This window comes from Chlorocebus sabaeus, chromosome 12, assembly GCF_047675955.1.
Source record: "Chlorocebus sabaeus isolate Y175 chromosome 12, mChlSab1.0.hap1, whole genome shotgun sequence".
NCBI classification, from domain to species: Eukaryota; Metazoa; Chordata; class Mammalia; order Primates; family Cercopithecidae; genus Chlorocebus; species Chlorocebus sabaeus.
The window spans coordinates 104,762,222-104,778,965 of record NC_132915.1 but is presented as its reverse complement, the minus strand read 5'-3'; the positions used below and the strand labels follow the sequence as shown (position 1 = coordinate 104,778,965).

The window sequence follows — 16,744 nt, the reverse complement described above, 5'->3', positions numbered from 1 at the left end:
CTACTGACTTTTCTCACTGTGGGAACTTCAGCCGGGCCTCTCAGCTCTCTGTGCCTCATCTTCCTCATCTGGGAAGTGCAGTCTCATCTAGTTGCACCTCATGGGGTGGAGGTGAGGATGACCTGGGCAGTGAAGAGGCTGGCACGTCGCAGAGCACAGACCTGTCCACAAGTGGGGCCTCGCTGTCTGACACTCCCCATGCAATGCTGAACACAAGGAAGGTTCTGGTATTGCCTGGAGTTCAGGCAGATAGTTTCCCAAAACATTTCTTTTTCTTTTCTTTCTTTCTTTTTTTTTTTTTTTTTTTTTTTTTTGAGATGGAGTTTCCCTCTTGTTGCCCAGGCTGGAGTGCAATGGTGCAATCTTGGCTCACCACAAACTGTGCCTCCCAGGTTCAAGTCATTCTCCTGCCTCAGCCTCCCGAGCAGCTGGGATTAGAGGCATGCGCCACTACGCCCAGCTAATTTTGTATTTTTAGTAGAGACAAGGTTTCTCCATGTTGGTCAGGCTGGTCTCAAAGCCTCAACCTCAGGTGATCCACCTGCCTCGGCCTCCCAAAGTGCTGGGATTACAGGCGTGAGCCACCGCGCCTGGCAACAACCTTTCTTAAAGTTTAGGGATAAAGATGGTGTGTTATTGGTGGGAGATGTGAGAGTTTGTTTTTGTTTTTTGTTTTTAAGGGAAAGCTTCACGTTTCTCTTCTTTTTCCCGTTCCCCAGCAGACTAACACCAACCAGGCTCGTGCTGCCGGGCCAAGCGCTGTACTGAGCCACAATAGTAAGGAACAGGAATTCAGGATATTTGGAAACCAACTTCCAAAGGGTCCAGGTTAAGGAGAGAGAGATGACCTCCTGGGACCCCACCCTCCTGCCTGAGCCTGGAACCCTAGAAGCCAGACCCAGCTGCGGACACGAGCCCACGCCAGCCCCCCACACACGGTGCCCTCTGAATCCAGGCATGCTCATGGTCTTTTGAGGAGAGAGGTTGATTGTGTTAGGGACGTTGCACCTACAAAATCCATCAGCCTGTACATGGTCGGTCATTCGCTTAGGACAAACAAAACCCAGCAAACTCTCAAATCCACGTGCAGGGCCTCTCTGGCAGTGAGTGACGGCAGTATTGGTCTTTTGGCCAGACATCAAGCAAGACACTTGCCATGCAGGAGGTCAACGTGTCCCCATTTCACAAGTGAGGAATTCAAGGTTCAGAGAGGTCAAATGAGACTCCCAAGGCCACTCAGTGGCAGGGCCAAGCTCCAACCCTGAGAGTCTCTGATGATAACCCCAGTCTCACCAGGACACCTGCTTAAACCTCCCTGAACCAGGGGATCCCCAGGAGATAAACAACAGGTATCAAATGCACATATGAATACCCAGGCCAGTCATCACATGGGAAGGTTATATGTACTGAGAAAACTTCTCGGAGTGGGAATCAAAGTGACAAACATGGAAAATTTGAATCGGGTCACGCAAAACCGAGTGACTCTAGAAGAATGCAACTTCCCTGAGACTGAGCTAACTCTGGCCAACTTTTGCCTGATTCCTAGATAAGGAAGGAAAAGGTTGGGGGGCAGACAGCAGTTCAGAGGCCTCACTGGTTTTAGTATAAGGCCTGAGAACGGGCAGAGCGGGGAAAGACTCAGGCTCTGAGGCTCTCTTGGGCGGGGGGTGTCTCTTAAGCAGCTGTGTGAGGTGGGAGCCAGAAATGGACTCTTGAGACAGACAAATCTGATGTTTCTTCCAAGCAAGCCATGTGACCTCTCTGACCCTCAGTCTCTTCATCTGAAATGTGTCCAGCAAAGCTTTATTGACTGGCTCCTCCATGCGGGGCTGATGCTGGGTGCCAGGGACTCAGCCATGAATGGGAGAGACCAGATTGGAGCCCTCACCAAGCTCACTCCTAACAGGGGGAGACAGCGAATTTGGAGATGAGCAGATTCTGACATCAGTTGTAAGGAAATAACACAGGGATTAAATAATCCCTTTCTCGGGTGGGGTTCAGGGTGGGCATCCGAGTCAAGGCTGAGTCTAGCATGGACCCCGGAGTGAGCGCTCATGGACCCCGGGGTGAGCGCTCAGTCGGCGGAAGCTGCTCTTGCAGCTGCAGAAGTTCTATTAACATAACCTGTGTAAAACCGGGCTGCCTTGGAGGCCAGTCTCATCACAGTGTCACGCTCAGAAAAACACCAGTCTGACATCCCCAAATCACTGAAAAGCAGTTTAAATCTTCCCGAAATCTTTCAAAGAGACACCAAAGGGGAATTCCTCTGCGTACCACACACAAAAGACATTTTCCAGCCTCTCTGCCGGGAGGTCTCATGGTAGCTGCCTCTGGAATCTCCCTTCCCACTCCCTCCTTTTTATCCTTATCAGAGAAGTGGGAGCGCTGGGCCTGGTCCCAGGAGACAGGGGACTGGGCTGGATCCAGCCTCTGTCCTCCCTAGCTGTAGGGTCCTGGGTGCGTTGCTTAACTACTCTGTGCCTCAGTTTCCTCATCTGCAAATCATAGATAACAATCGCACCGCCTGCAGGGGGCTCTTGTGGGAATTCTAGGAAATAATCCCCAGGAAATACATGAGAGAGGCAGGCACACAGCTAGACGATTGACATGCGAGCTACTAACACGATTTCTCTCTGCCCCCCTCACCCACCTCTCCTTCGCACCCACCCCAGTCAGGAGCTCTGGGCAGCGCCTCCTATAGGTCAGTGTGGGTTTTCTAGGTCGCACCACTCAGCGGCAGCTCAACCCACTGTCCCAGACAGCACAGGCAAAAGGCCAGGGCTGGACAGGCAGAACTGGGAACTATCTTAGGAGGGGACAACAGGGTCTGGGACCATGCTTATCCCTGCCCCCTCTAAGGTTGCATCCTTTCTTAGGTGGCATACGTAAAGGGCAGTGTCCCTGGGCATCAGTGCTCTGAGGGCAGAACCAAGCGAATGCCCTCTTAGGGCCTGCCGATGTGGTGGAGAAACGTGGCTCCCCACCCATGAAGCTGCTGCTTGCTCCAAGCCTGGGTGCCCTGGCCAAGGTGGTCACAGAGCAGAGGATTCAGATGTCTCACTTCCTGAGGGGCTCCAGGCCGGGCCCTGGCAACACAGCTGTGAACAGCCATGTGGTTCCTGCCCTCATGGAGCTCACAGCCCTGTCTGCAAAGCAGGCAATCAGGGCCTGAGCATGGGGTGCGAAACCCAGGGTGGGCAGAAGAGGATGCGCTGGGCAACAGAGAGGGCTTCCCAGAGAAAGAGGCACTGAAGGCAAGGGTTTGCGTGGGAAGAAAAGGGGTTCCAGGCAGAGGCCACAGCCTGGGCAAGGGCCTGGAAAAGTGGTGGGTTCAAGGGGCTGCAGGTGTCCTCACCCACCTCCCCCGACAGGTGCAGTTTATTGCTCAAGACCACATACACCATCTCACGTGGTCCCCACTGCCACCTGGAGAGGTCAGAGGGCAGGAACTCTTATTCCCAGTTCACACTGGGACAATTCCCAGCTGGACTAGAACCCCGATTTCCTGACTCCTGGCTCAGGTGAAAGAGCCAACAGCAGCCCTGGCATTTGACCAGCAGTAGGTGGACCCAATTTTCATCACTTCCCTTTAAGAGATGAAGAAATTGAGGCTTAGGGAGGGCACGACACCCCTCAACTGCCACAGTTTTTGTCTCTCTCGGGGCCCTAGGACAAGCCTGAGGTGCAGAAAAGCCCTCCCTGGGTGGGGCAAGAAACAGAGCTGGGAACAGGGGTGACTTGGGGTGAAGGAAGGAGGGGAGCGGGGATGGATTTTGGAAATCCACACTGGGCGGGGAAAGGCGAAGGAATGTGGGTGAGACGGGGTGCGCCGGTCCCGGAGGGGCCCAGGGCCTCAGGCAGCCCCCTCCCTCCCTGCCTCCCAGGTAAGACCCTAGCTTCGCGGAAGAAAACACCCCTCAGGTGGGCGGGGAGGAGGGCCACCGCCTCCTGGCCACCCAATCAGAGACATTCCCAGTCTGATGGCGGAGGCCGCCAGGGCCAAGGGCTCGCGGGGCCTTCCCCGGGGAGCCCCCGAGACCTGCCCCGGACTCGGAGGCCCACCGCCCACCGCCCGCCCCCAGCCTCATTAGCACCGACACCCGTCGTCCTCCCCTCGGTTTCCGATGGCTCCAGAATTTAAAGGTTAAATCCTAACCTCGTCTCAGCAGTTTCTCCCGGCTTTGCCTACCCAGCGCCAGTTGCTGGTAATTATATGCATCTCCGAGCAGCCAATCAGCTGTCAGACTGACAGATACTGATCTTTTCGTTTTATTTTTAGCTCTGTGCTTCCCCCTCTAGTTGCAAAAAAAAATTCTGTTTGTTCTGTGTGCTGCTGCCTCGCTTCCAGCCCTGCAGCCGGCTCTCATCTCCGCCAGCCAGGCGGGAGCAGGCAGCCGCCGGGGCTGGAGCCTGCGGTCCCCGCCCGAAAACGGGGAACAGAACGTGCCCGCCGCCCCCGAGCTGCGGACCGCCCTGCCCAGAGCAGCCCCCAGGGAAGGGAGGAGGCCGGGGCGCTGCGGGCACCTTGGATGCAGACACCGGAGGGGCTGTGCTCGGTCTTGGGGGCCACGCATGGGAGGAAGCAAGCCCGTACCTGCGGGCTGGGGGCTTAGAGAGAAAGACACACACAGAGACAGCGAGAGACAGAGAGACGTGCACAGGCAGAGACAAGCTAGACTGAGGGCGGAGGGGAAGACAAGCACGTTCCCCCCTGGAAGCATTCGTCCCCCATCCCCCGGAACAGAAGAGGACAGGAATGGCCTCAGCCCCGCCCTGGAGTGGGGCTCAGAGGGGAGTTTCCAGCCCCCGGCCCCCCAGGGCTCAGGCCGGGAACCTGGGCCGCCCCTCCCAGGCCTAGTGCCTCATCTGCCACTGAAGGCCGAGTGAAGTGCTCTTCAGGATCATTTGCGAGTTGTTCTGGAAGGTTCTGTGGGCCTTCCTGGAGGCTGGCAGGTGTAGGGGCCTGGCAGGAGGGAGGCCCCTAGTCATACAGTTTCTCTGGAGGGAGAGGCAGCGACTGAGGACCAGGGAAGCTGTTAGGTCCCCGTGAGTCTCGCAGACAGTGGAGGGGTCTGATCCAGGGGGGGCCAGCGCTGAAGAGCGATGGGAATGTTTGTGAAGTTTCCTTCCATCCTCACAGCTCTCTAGTTTGCAAAGTGTTCGCTTTGCCCCAGTGGCCTCTGCTTCTGCCTCATGGTTACCTCCAGAATGGAGTGAAATAGGGGTCTGGGAGGCCCAGTGAGCCTCACCTGTTTTCTGATGGGCCCTGGGGCTGGCGTGGGGGGAGTGTCACCTAATGGTTCCGGCTTCGAGGCACAACTCACCTGGTTCAAGCCCCAGAGCTGCTGTTTACCAGATCTGTGACCCTGAGTGAATGACTTGAGCCCTCTTGGCCCCACGGTCCCCACTGGGAAGGTGGGCCCCCACCCCACCCCGCACCCCACAGGGTGGCTCGGGGCCAGAAGTCACTCTGTCCGGGTGCTGCTCCCGGCCCCGGCATCCACAGGCCCGGCACACTTGTGAGCAGGTATTATTAGCTTCTCCGTTTTGCGGATGGGGAAACTGAGGTTCATGTGACTTGTAATTGGCAGAACTGGGACTAGAAACACCCCCCTACTTTTGGCTTCCTTTTCTCTGACACCACAGATGGCGCGCTGAGAAAAAAGAGAAGAGCGGGAGAAGGGAATTAGGAGCCCGAGAGAGATGGAGGGAGGCAGAAGCGCCGTGATCAATTACTTGGGCTATAAATTTCTGCTGTTTTGCAAAGTGAGCACACAACCTCCGAGAGGCAGAGCTCCCTGGGCAGGCTCTGGAGAAACCAAACAGAGCCAAGCCCCACAGCAGGTGCTTTTGATGGTGGGAACCAGGGAAGGAGATGTGTCGAGCTCAAGGGTGGATGGGACAAGCTGGGGGTACAGCAGAGGGGACCAGGGGAGGGCCAGAGGAGAGGAAGGAAACCCAAGTGTCAGTGAACTTGGGAGCTGTGGGAGCCCCCTGGGGAGGGAGCAGCCTCGTGCCGCCTCCCCGGCATTGTCTCCCACTGCTGGGGGGGTGGGAGAACCAGGCCTGGGCATAAGATTGTGGCCCCCTGCCACTGCATTCGAAGCTGGTACAGGGCGGGGGCGACGGGATGCAGGAGGCCTTTGAACCTCACCTTCCTCATCTGTAAAATGGGGATACTGACGACATCCATCCCCAGGGATTGGTATCTAGGGTGTAAGTGGCTTAGCGTGGGGCCTGGCACACAGCAAGGAGCGTTGTTGTTGTAAATTTTTTGGAAGATTACCAAGGGCAGATGGGTTTGGTAACTCGTGGTTTGGAGACCAATTTAATTATTTAAAAGGTGGACAGTGGTCCTCCCTGGGAGGAAGGCTGATGGAGTTTCCCACAGTGGGGATAGGTTGGGCAGGGCATTAGACCTGTCTCTTGGTCTCCCAGCCGTGGAGGGGCTGGGGACAGGGACCAGAATGCTGTGTGTCGCTGGGAAAAGAGGCCAGAGCCAGCTGCCCAGCCTGTGACTCCTGGGCTCCACCTTCCTGGAGACCTGCAGTGGCTCACTTAGGAAATGAGCCGGAAGCAGAGGCCAGCTTCTCTCTCTGGAATCCAAGTGCCCCAGGGAACATGGGATCCTGGGAGCAACTCCCTCAGGGCCTTGCAGGCTGTGGAACTGCAAAGAACTTAGCGTCCCAGGAGTGGCCCCTGTGTGCTCAACCTTCTACTGTGCAGGAGGAAGTTCACAGTGAGCCAGCCCGGGCCCTGCCCACAGGGAGCAATTTGTCAGGGAAAAGGGGAAAAAATAGATACCCCTGACCCCTGAACCTTGGTCTTTCAACCCCAGACAATGGTCAAAGTAAATGGGAGGCCACAGGATGGAAGAGGAAGGCCACAGACTACAGACCCGAGGAAGGAGGAAAGCAGGGGTGGGAACCTGAGGGCAAGGGGTGAAGCCCAGAGTCACCGTAAATCAGAGCCCCAGAGAAGATGCCCTGAGGTTCAGGCAGGCACTAGGCTCGGGGCCAGAGGCAGACACTCTCCAGCTTCAGGGATCCCAGGCCAAAGGCACTGGAGGAGCTCTCTATTTTAAAGGAGCCCTAAGATGGATTCCTTTTCAGTGGAAAAGCACCTCCCCTGGATGGGGATGATGAAAACGTTGACTTAGTCATAACAAATGTTAAGAAACAGCTCCCGAAGAAAAGTTTATTTCTTGCTTGCATTATAGTCTCCTGGGGGCTGGTGGAGGGAGGGGCAAGGGCTCTGCTCCATGTGGTCACTCAGGGGCCCAGGCCCCTTCACCCCGTGACCCTGTCATCACCTAAGGCCTTATCCTCTGCCGTAACCATGTGGGAGAAGAAAGAGGGAGCGTGGAGGATAGCATGGAAGGATGCTTGTGGACCAAGCTAAACCAGGGGCAGAGGAGCCACATCGTTTCAGCTCCCATTGCACAGGCCAGAGCTGGGTCATGTGGCCACTCCTAACTGCAAGGGAGGCTGGGAAATGCAGTCCAGCTGCATGCCCAGGAGGAAGCCAATGAACCAGGGTTTGGTGAAAACATAGCAACCTCAAATGCTGTCCTCTTCAGGTGGATGAGTTGACATGAAGCGACACTAACAAAGTGCCCAGTGTACCTGGCCTCTGACCTGCGTGCCAAAGCTGTGATCTGGAAACCCAGAGGCTGGTCATCTTAGGGTCAGGACAGGCCTCTGAAGGCTGCTCCTACACCTCCTCTGGAAACTGTACCTTAAAGCATGCCAGCCTGGGCAACATGGTGAGACCTCGTCTCTACTAAAACAACACAACAACAAAAATTAGCCAAGTATGGTGGCTGGCACCTATAGTCCCAGCTACTCAGGAGGCTGAGATGGGAGAATCGCTTGAGCCCGGGGGGTCAAGGCTGCAGGGGGCTGTGATCACGCCACTGCACTCCAGCCTGGGTGACAGAGCAAGGTCCTGCCTCAAAAAATAATAAAAGTGAAAAGAAAGTGTGCAGAGAAGGAACAAGGGGAGTAGAGGAAGGTTTTTTGGTCTAAGGAAAGCAGCTAAAGCCTTTATCAGATTCCCAAAAATTTGAAGCACAAGGGCTTAAGAGAAGTGGACCACTGCCTATTAAAGCAACAGCCTTGGTATCAGGACATTGGTCCTTAGGAGCCCAACTACACAGCTGAGGATTCCCCCATTGTCATCCCCTCTCCCCAACCAGGCATGCCCCATAGACCTCCAGGGTCAGGGCAGGGAAGGCCCCCACCGATCCTCAGCAGCAAACACACGAGTCCAAGTCAGCCACGATGACCAAAGCAGCCACAGGGCCATGGGGCATCAGCGTGGGAGGTGAGTTCAGCCATGCAGATGGAGAAACTGAGGCCCAGAGAGGGGCCATCTTACCCAGCGTCATGCAGTGAGTCAGGGCAGAGTCGGGGGTGGCATTCAGTGGCTAACCAGTCAGGTTTCTGTGGTGATAAGCAAGAGAAACTGACTTTGTTTGACTTGAGCAGGAAGGGGCTTTATCATGAGATCAAGAGGGAGCTCAGAGAATGGAAGCAAAGGCCGGAGATCCAGGCGGGCCTCGGTGAGGATGGGATGAAACCAGGGCATCTTCCAGAGCAAGGAAAGACTCAGGGACCGCCCCAGGGGTTGGCCATCAAGATGAAGCCAGGTGAGCATCTATCTTCAGGGTAGGAGGACTGGCGACCAAGATGGGGCTCCAGGCCTGCTGTGGTTTGAATGTGTCCCCCGAGTTTCATGTGTCATGGAGAACTTAGTCTCCCATGGGGCAGTATTGAGAGGTGGGAGCTTTAAGATGTGATTGGAGCATGAGGGTTCTGCCCTCAGGAATGGGTTAATGGATTAATGGGTCATCATGGGAGGGAAACTGGTAGCTTTATTAGAAGAAGAAGAGAGGCCTGAGCCAGCTCATGGGCCACTCTGCCCCCTTGCCATGTGATGCCCGGCACCACCTGGAGACTCTGCACAGATCCCCACCAGCAAGAAGGGTGTCACCAAATGTGGCCCCTCGACCTGGGACTTCTCAGCTGCCACAACTGTAAGAAATACATTCCTTTTCTTTATACATTACCCAGTTTCAGGTATTCTGTTACAAGCAACAGAAAACAGACAAAGACAAGGCCCATCCCTTGGCCAGGCAGGACAGGAGCATCTGGGCTGACAGCCCACTCCCCAGGCTGCACACATGGGGGGAGGTCCCCATGAGGCAACTGGGGGGCTCTTGCCAGAAAAGGGGGGCTTGGGTGCCAGGCTGGCCAAAACAGCAGATGTCCACCCTGGCCTCCTGCACTGGGGTTGTGCAATCAAAACAAAACAACCACGGCCTGGTTTCCTGCAGCCAAGAGCTATGGCCTGACCGGCGAGTCCCGGCCCAGAGCACAGCCGAGAATCAGGGAAAACAGAGGGTCTCTGCAAGCTCGCTCTGCGAACCTGGGACCCGGGTTCCAGGCTCTGCGGCTCCCCCAGGAGACTGGCAGCTCCCTGAGGGCGGTAAGGGAGGCTGCTGGCCCCACTCCAAGCTGTGCTCACGTGGGGCTTGCGCAGGCCAGTCTGTGATTTCACAAGCCAGGGATTCACACTGAAGGAGGAGCTGGGGCCGAGGGCTAGGGGCCCAGGTGGAATTTATCCCAGAGGGCTGGGAGGTGGAGCCGGGAGAAAGTCCGGAGGGTCCATCCAGTAGGGCCTGATTCAGGAGCTCAGCGCTGGTTTCACTCCCCACCTCCCCACCCCGCCCCCACCCCGGCTCCATGGGGCCAGTGGCTGATACTCAGTGTTCATTCTGGCAGGAGCGAGAAACCAGAGAGAGAGGAGGGATGGTACAATGGTCAGTTTCCTGTGTCCACTCAGGGGAGGCTGCAGTCCCCACCCCTTGAATCAAACGTGAATCTCTGTGTTGCCAGGAAGGTATTTTGCAGATGCGATTGAAGTCCATGACTTCCAGCTGGGGGTGGTGGTTCACGCCTGTAATCCCAGCACTTTGGGAGGCTGAGGTGGGTGAATCACTTGAGGTCAGGAGTTCGAGACCAGCCTGGCCAACATGGTGAAACCCCATCTCTACTAAAAATACAAAAATTTGCTAGACACAGTGACCTGTGCCTGTAATCCCAGCTACTCGGGAGGCTGAGGCACGAGAATCACTTGAACCCCAGAGGCAGAGATTCCAGTGAGCTGAGATGGCGTCACTGCACTCCAGACTGGGTGACTGAGCAAGACCCTGTCTCAGAATAAATAAATAGTCCATGATTGGTTGACTTTAAGAAAGAGAGATTGTCGGCCGGGCGCGGTGGCTCACGCCTGTAATCCCAGCACTTTGGGAGGCCGAGGCGGGCAGATCACGAGGTCAGGAGATCGAGACCATCCTGGCTAACACAGTGAAACCCCATCTTTACTAAAAATACAAAAACATTAGCCGGGTGAGGTGGCGGGCGCCTGTAGTCCCAGCTACTCGGGAGGCTGAGGCAGGAGAATGGCGTGAACCCGGAAGTTGGAGCTTGCAGTGAGCCAAGATCGCGCCACAGCACTCCAGCCTGGGTGAGACAGCGAGACTCCATCTCAAAAAAAAAAAAAGAAAGGGACATTGTCTCAGATACTCTGGGTGGGCCTGACTCAGTCCGGCGAAAAGTCTTAAGAACAGGGCTGGGCTTCACTGCCTGTGGACGGCAGCGTGTGCCCAGGTGGAGATTTCCGGCTGCCCTTTCTGACAGGCTGCCCTCCAGATTTCAGACATGCTTCTCCAGCCCCCACAATCGCATGAGTCAATTGTTTGCAATAAATCTCCTACTACAGACCTCTGACTGCTTCCGTTTCTCTAGCAGAACTCTGACCAGCACGGCCGGCGGGAGGACAGTGGAAAAGTGGGCTGGGAGGTTCTGAGGACCCTCTCTAGGTAGGAGCATCACACCTGCACAAACAAGCAATAACTAGGTCCTGTCCCTCACACAGCTGGAAAGCAAGGACAGCGCCACCCGCAGGGGCCGTGCAGCCGTGGGTGCTGGTGTTCAGCAAGGTGGCTCGGAACTCCAGGGCAGGCCTGGCACAGCGGTGTACAACTGTCCCCTGTCCCCTCAACATCACCCCCTTGAGTGACCGACACATCCGTTAAACTCTGGCCTGCATAGATTTGATGCTTGTTATTTCTCTGAATCTGCAGAACATTGGACAAAAGAAGAGACTGGAGGTCCAGACTTGCTCACTTGTCTGGGGGTTGAGATGGTCCCAGAGCTCTTTGAACCCCACCTCTCTCAGTGAGGCTAAGGTACCCATGTGACCATCAGACCCCCAACAGTGATATGGCCAGGTCAGGTCTGAGCTAACCTGGTGGAACGATGGCTTCGAGTGGCCCCATCCTGACCCATGTGGGCAGACACACACCCCAGGTCTGGCTGATTGTCCTCAGGGGAGATGAGCGGCCCTGCTGGGGAAGAGACTCCATCGCCGTCAGCCTGCCTCGCCCAAGATCAAGGATCTCCAGAGACTTCAGGTCTCCTAAAATCTCTCCCCAGCCTCCTGGCCCCATCCTCACTGTGTCAGCAGGAGGCACAGCAGAGGCTCAGGAAGCGTCCACCACCCACCTGTGTTGGGACCTCAGGGGAAGTATGGTGAGGTGCCACTCAGTGTCCTCTTCCTCCGGGACAAGGGGAGGAGCAACAGGAGCTGGGGTGGGGGTGGCAGGAAAGAAGATAAAGAAAGCGAAGACCCGACTCCACCTCAGGCCAGCTCCAACAAGCAGCTGGGACTGCAGGCCTATGGGTGGGAAGCCTGCAGGTAGCGAGGACATTTACTCTTTTTTTCTTTCTAAAGATGGTGCTAGGCCGGGCACGGTGGCTCACGCCTGTAATCCCAGCACTTTGGGAGGCTGAGGCAGGTGGATCACAAGGTGAGGAGATCGAGACCATGGTGAAACCCCGTCTCTACTAAAAATACAAAAAATTAGCCGGCTGCAGTGGCAGGCACCTGTAGTCCCAGCTACTCGGGAGGTTGAGGCAGGAGAATGGCGTGAACCCGGGAGGCGGAGCTTGCAGTGAGCCGAGATCGCGCCACTGCACTCCAGCCTGGGCGACAGAGCGAGACTCCATCTCAAAAAAAAAAAAAAAAAAAAAAAAAAGGATGGTGCTCCCACTGCCAGAGCCAGGCTTTGCTCCAAGCACTGACAATTGTTCACTTCTTTAATCCTCGCAACACTTTGGGGGTGGAGGGACTATTCCTCTCTGTCATACCCATTTTATACAGGAGGAGACCGAGGCACAGAGAGGCTAACTCCTTGCCCAAGGCCCCACAGCCAACACACAGTGGCCCCGCCCCATCTCCCTAATCCCAAGGCCCCATCCACCTCTCCTTCCTCAGACCTTGGAACAGACCTCCCCAGGGGGCCTCCCCACTCTCAGCCGGGGACCCCAGTCAAGAGGGTCCCTCTGTCTCCTGTTATAGCACAGGCCGCAGTGCAAACCCATTGTCTCTCTCCCTCTCTCTTTCTCTGTTTCTCTCTCTCTCTTTGTCTCCCTCTCTGTCTCTCTCATCTGCTGTTTGTTTGGTCTTTGGGGTTCCCACCCTTGATTATTGAGGCAATAAACACTCGGGATGGAGTTTGGAAGGCACAGAGACCTCACACTGTGGTGTGACTGATCCGTCCCCGTAGCCGTAGCCGTCCCCTCCAGCAGCAGGGCTTCTCACTGGCTGCCTGGGGAGCAGGAAGGGGCTGGGCCCACCATGGCTCTGCGGCTCTTGGGTTGGTCGGCTGCCCCTGTGCCATCCCTGTGGATCCATCACAGCTGTCACTTGGCGGCTTCGTCCTCCCAACCCTCTGAGATGTGCTGTCATCACCACCCCACTTTTCAGATGAGGAAACTGAGGCTCAGGGGTGCTGGGCAATTTGTCCAAGGTCTTCCATCTGTCTGGGCTCAGCACTGGCACTTGAAAGGACCCCCACTATTCTTCGAGTGTCTTTGGGGCCCCCCCGTGCACAGTGCAGCCACGTTCTGCCCAAAACCTCACAATGCTACCAGAGGAAACAAGAGGCTGCCTGGAGCAATGCTGGTGTCGGCCCAATGCATGGGGCAGACCCGGAGGCTAAACAGTGTTTTTACCTTAACTGTAATCCCAGAGACTTCCATAAACCGGGTTTGCTTAAAGCAAGGAAAGCAGGGATTAACTGAGTCTGGGCAGTTTCCCTGGAGCTCAGATTGTGCAAAATGATATTTACATTCTCCTAGGGAAGTGAGGACCACAGGCTGTGGGGGAGGGAGCCCCCCCAGGCCCCAGAAAAGGCAGCTGGGGAGCCACAGGTAAAGCAGAGAGGCTGGCCCCCAACACACACACCCCGCTCACCAACAGCAGCCACCGCAGCCGCAGGAAGATGTTCCAATCCATAGAAAATCCCTGCAGGTGACATAGAAGCCTGTGGGCCCTGCCCACACTTTCTGAGCACTTCCCCCAGTGGGAGAATTCACCTGTGGTTACCTCACTCACCCCAGGCTTCCCTGGGCAGGGCTGCGGTGGCTCTGTCCCATGCTCTTTGCCCAAGACACATCTTGGGACACGAGACACAAAAGAGACAGAATTTCACTGTAAAGCAGGGAATTCCTCAAGATCTCTCATTCATTCATTCATTCATTCATTCATTCATTCGTTATTTATTTACTTATTTATTTAAGAGAGTTTCATTCTTGTTGCCCAGGCTGGAGTGCAGTGGTGTGATCTCGACTCACTGCAACCTCTGCCTCCCAGGTTCAAGTGATTCTCCTGCTTCAGCCTCCCGAGTAGCTGGGATTACAGGCATGCACCATCATGCCAGGCTAATTTGTATTTTTAGTAGAGATGGGGTTTCTCCATGTTGGTCAGGCTGGTCTTGAACTCCTGATCTTAGGTGATCCTCCCGCCTCGGCCTCCCAAAGTGTTGGGATTGTTAGCCACTGTGCCCAGTCTATTTATTTATTCATTCATTTCATGCACTCCCCCGAAGCTTTTAATTGTTATATTCTTTCTCATCAGTGCCTAAAGAGCTGGGCACAGCCACCACGCCTCCCCAAATCTCCAAAACCATCACCAACACTCTTTTGGCCCCAAAAGACTCCCTGGGGCTGGGCTGATGGAATGAAACAAATCACCTACCTGCCTTCACACCTTCCCTGAGCATGCAGATCCCCCAGCCTCAGTCGAGCCTTCGGATGACTGCGGCCCCTGACTGCACTCTCAGAGGGGACTCAGAGCCGGAACCACTCAGCTAAGCTGCTTCTGAATTTCTGACCCACAGGAACAATGAGATAATAAATGTTTCCTGCTGTTTTAAGCCTCTATGTTTGGGGATTATTTGTTATGTAGCAGTAGATGAATATAGTGATGGGTGTGTGTGAGAGAGAGACACTTGTAAACAAATGAATGGAGTGCTAGCAGGCATGTGGGGGATTGGCCAGGGATGGATTCCTGAGAGCTGAGTGAGGTATTCCCAGCGGAAGTGTCCTTGGAGACCAACAAGAGAGGCAGGCAGTGAAATAATGATTCACAAACCATTTCATTCATTCAAGAAACAACTGTGCACTTGCTGTGGACTCAACACTATACCAGGTACAGGGGACTACAGTGTGGAAAAGCAGGCTCAGGACCAGCTGTGATAAGGTTCTTTTTTTTTTTTTTCTTTGACGGAGTTTCACTCTTTTGCCCAGGCTGGAGTGCAGTGGCAGAATCTTGGCTCACTGCAACAGCTGTTCCCAGGATCAAGCGATTCTCCTGCCTCGGCCTCCCAAGTAGCTGGGATTATAGGCACCCATCACCACACCCGGCTAATTTTTTTTTTTTTTTTTTTTTTTTGTATTGTTAGTAGAGACGGGGTTTTGCCATGTTGGCCAGGCTGGTCTCAAACTCCTGACCTCAGGCGATCCACCCGCCTCAGCCTCCGAAAGTGCTAGGATTACAGGCATGAGCCACTGCACCTGGCCTGTGATAAGGTTCTAATTGCAAGGAAAGAGCAAGGTTACAGATAAACATGTCATTCCAGATGGGATGAGCACCACAAGAGAAGACCTGGAAGAAGGCCTCGCTGAAGGCCACACAAACAAAGGCGAAAAGGATCTGTAGACGTTGGCCGGGTGGTGCTGGGAGGTGCAGGTGTAGGGAGACAGCATTCCAGACAGAGGGCAGAGCAGGTGCAAAGGCCCCAAGGTGGTGAGAAGCTGGTGAGTCAAAAGAACAATCTTAAGAAGGTCAGTGCTGTGGGAACAGAGTGAGCCAAGGGAAGGGAGATGAGGGCTGGTGGGAAGACTAGACACGGGTTTAGTGAGCCAGGCTAAGACTTTCAGTCCTTATGCCCTGCATCGTGGAGAACCGCCGAAGATTTTAGCACAAGGACAGGCGAATGCTTGAATGCCTTCCTTGATACCAGTTACAGAATACCTGACTCAGAGTGGTTTGAACCATAAAGTTTACTCAAGAAGAATTACTGAGCTGGGCGCAGTGGCTCATGCCTATAATCCTAGCACTTTGGGAGGCCAAGGTGGGTGGATTGCTTGAGCCCAGGAGTTCAAGATCAGCCTGGGCAACATGGCAAGACCCCATCTTATTAAAAAATATATATATATATATATATATGAGCTGGGCGCGGTGGCTCATGCCTGTAATCCCAGCACTTTGGGAGGCCGAGGCGGGTGGATCACCTGAGGTCAGGAGTTCGAGATCAGCCTGTCCAACATGGTGAAAGCCCATCTCTACTAAAAATGCAAAAGTTAGCGAGGTGTGGTTGTGCGTGCCTGTAATCCCAGCTACTTGGAAGGCTGAGGCAGGAGAATTGCTTGAGCCCAGGATGCGGAGGTTGCAGTGAGTCAGGACTGCGCCATTGCACTCCAGCCTGGGCAACAGAGCAAGACTCTGTCTTAAAAAATAAAAATAAACAAATAAATAAATAAATAAATAAATACTAACAAAAGAGGTTTAGGACTTACATGTTAAAACTATAAAACACTGATGAAAAAACTTAAAAGGATCTAAATAAATGGAGAGACAATTCATGTTCATAGGTTGGAAGCATCAACATAGGAAAAATTAGCCGGATGTGGTGGTGTGCACCTGTAATCTCAGATTCTTGGGAGGCTGAGGTGGGAGAATCACTTGAGCCTGAGGCAGAGATTGCAGTGAACCCAGATTGCACCACTGCATTCCAGCCTGGAAAATGGAGTTTTAAAAAAAAAGGAAAGAAAAAAGTATTAGTAAGATAAGAAGTCCTGGGGTTAACTCAGTGGTTCCAGAGTCAAGGATACAGATGCATTTCACCCTTTCACTCTGCCACCCCTGGGGCATTGTTTTCTTAAACCTCAAATTTGTCACCTCGCTGTTGCAAGATGGCTGCTGCAGCTCCAGACATCACATCCTCACACACCTGCATCCAGAACAACTCGCTGTCTTTATAGAGTGACTGGCAGTCCTTCCAAAAGCCCCCAGCACACTTCCCTTTCTACCTCACTGAACACTTTGGGTCACATGCTCACCTCTGTTTTAATCACTGGAAATGGGGAGCGGGATTGGCACAAATGGCTTGGAAGGATCATGATTAGCCCTGGGGCCTCAGTGTTGCTCACACAAGACCAGTATTCAGTAAACAAGGAGAAGTGACTTGATCCTGGAACTGTGAGTGCTTTTTCTGCATGCATTTGTCCAGCACAGGCTGTGTCCAGTGTCAAGGGACAGCAGCAGAAGCAGAGCAAGCCCCTGACTGGGGACCCTGCACTGCGACAGAGGTCACGAAAGCAGCCTACAGGAG

The 16,744-nt window shown here is 54.5% G+C and overlaps 1 pseudogene; it reads right to left on the bottom strand.

Moving 5' to 3' along the window:
- Window positions 1–336: 336 nt before the first annotated feature.
- Window positions 337–7,760, bottom strand: LOC119622758 (putative uncharacterized protein encoded by LINC02913; annotated as a pseudogene).
- Between the last annotated feature and the right edge of the window lie 8,984 nt (window positions 7,761–16,744).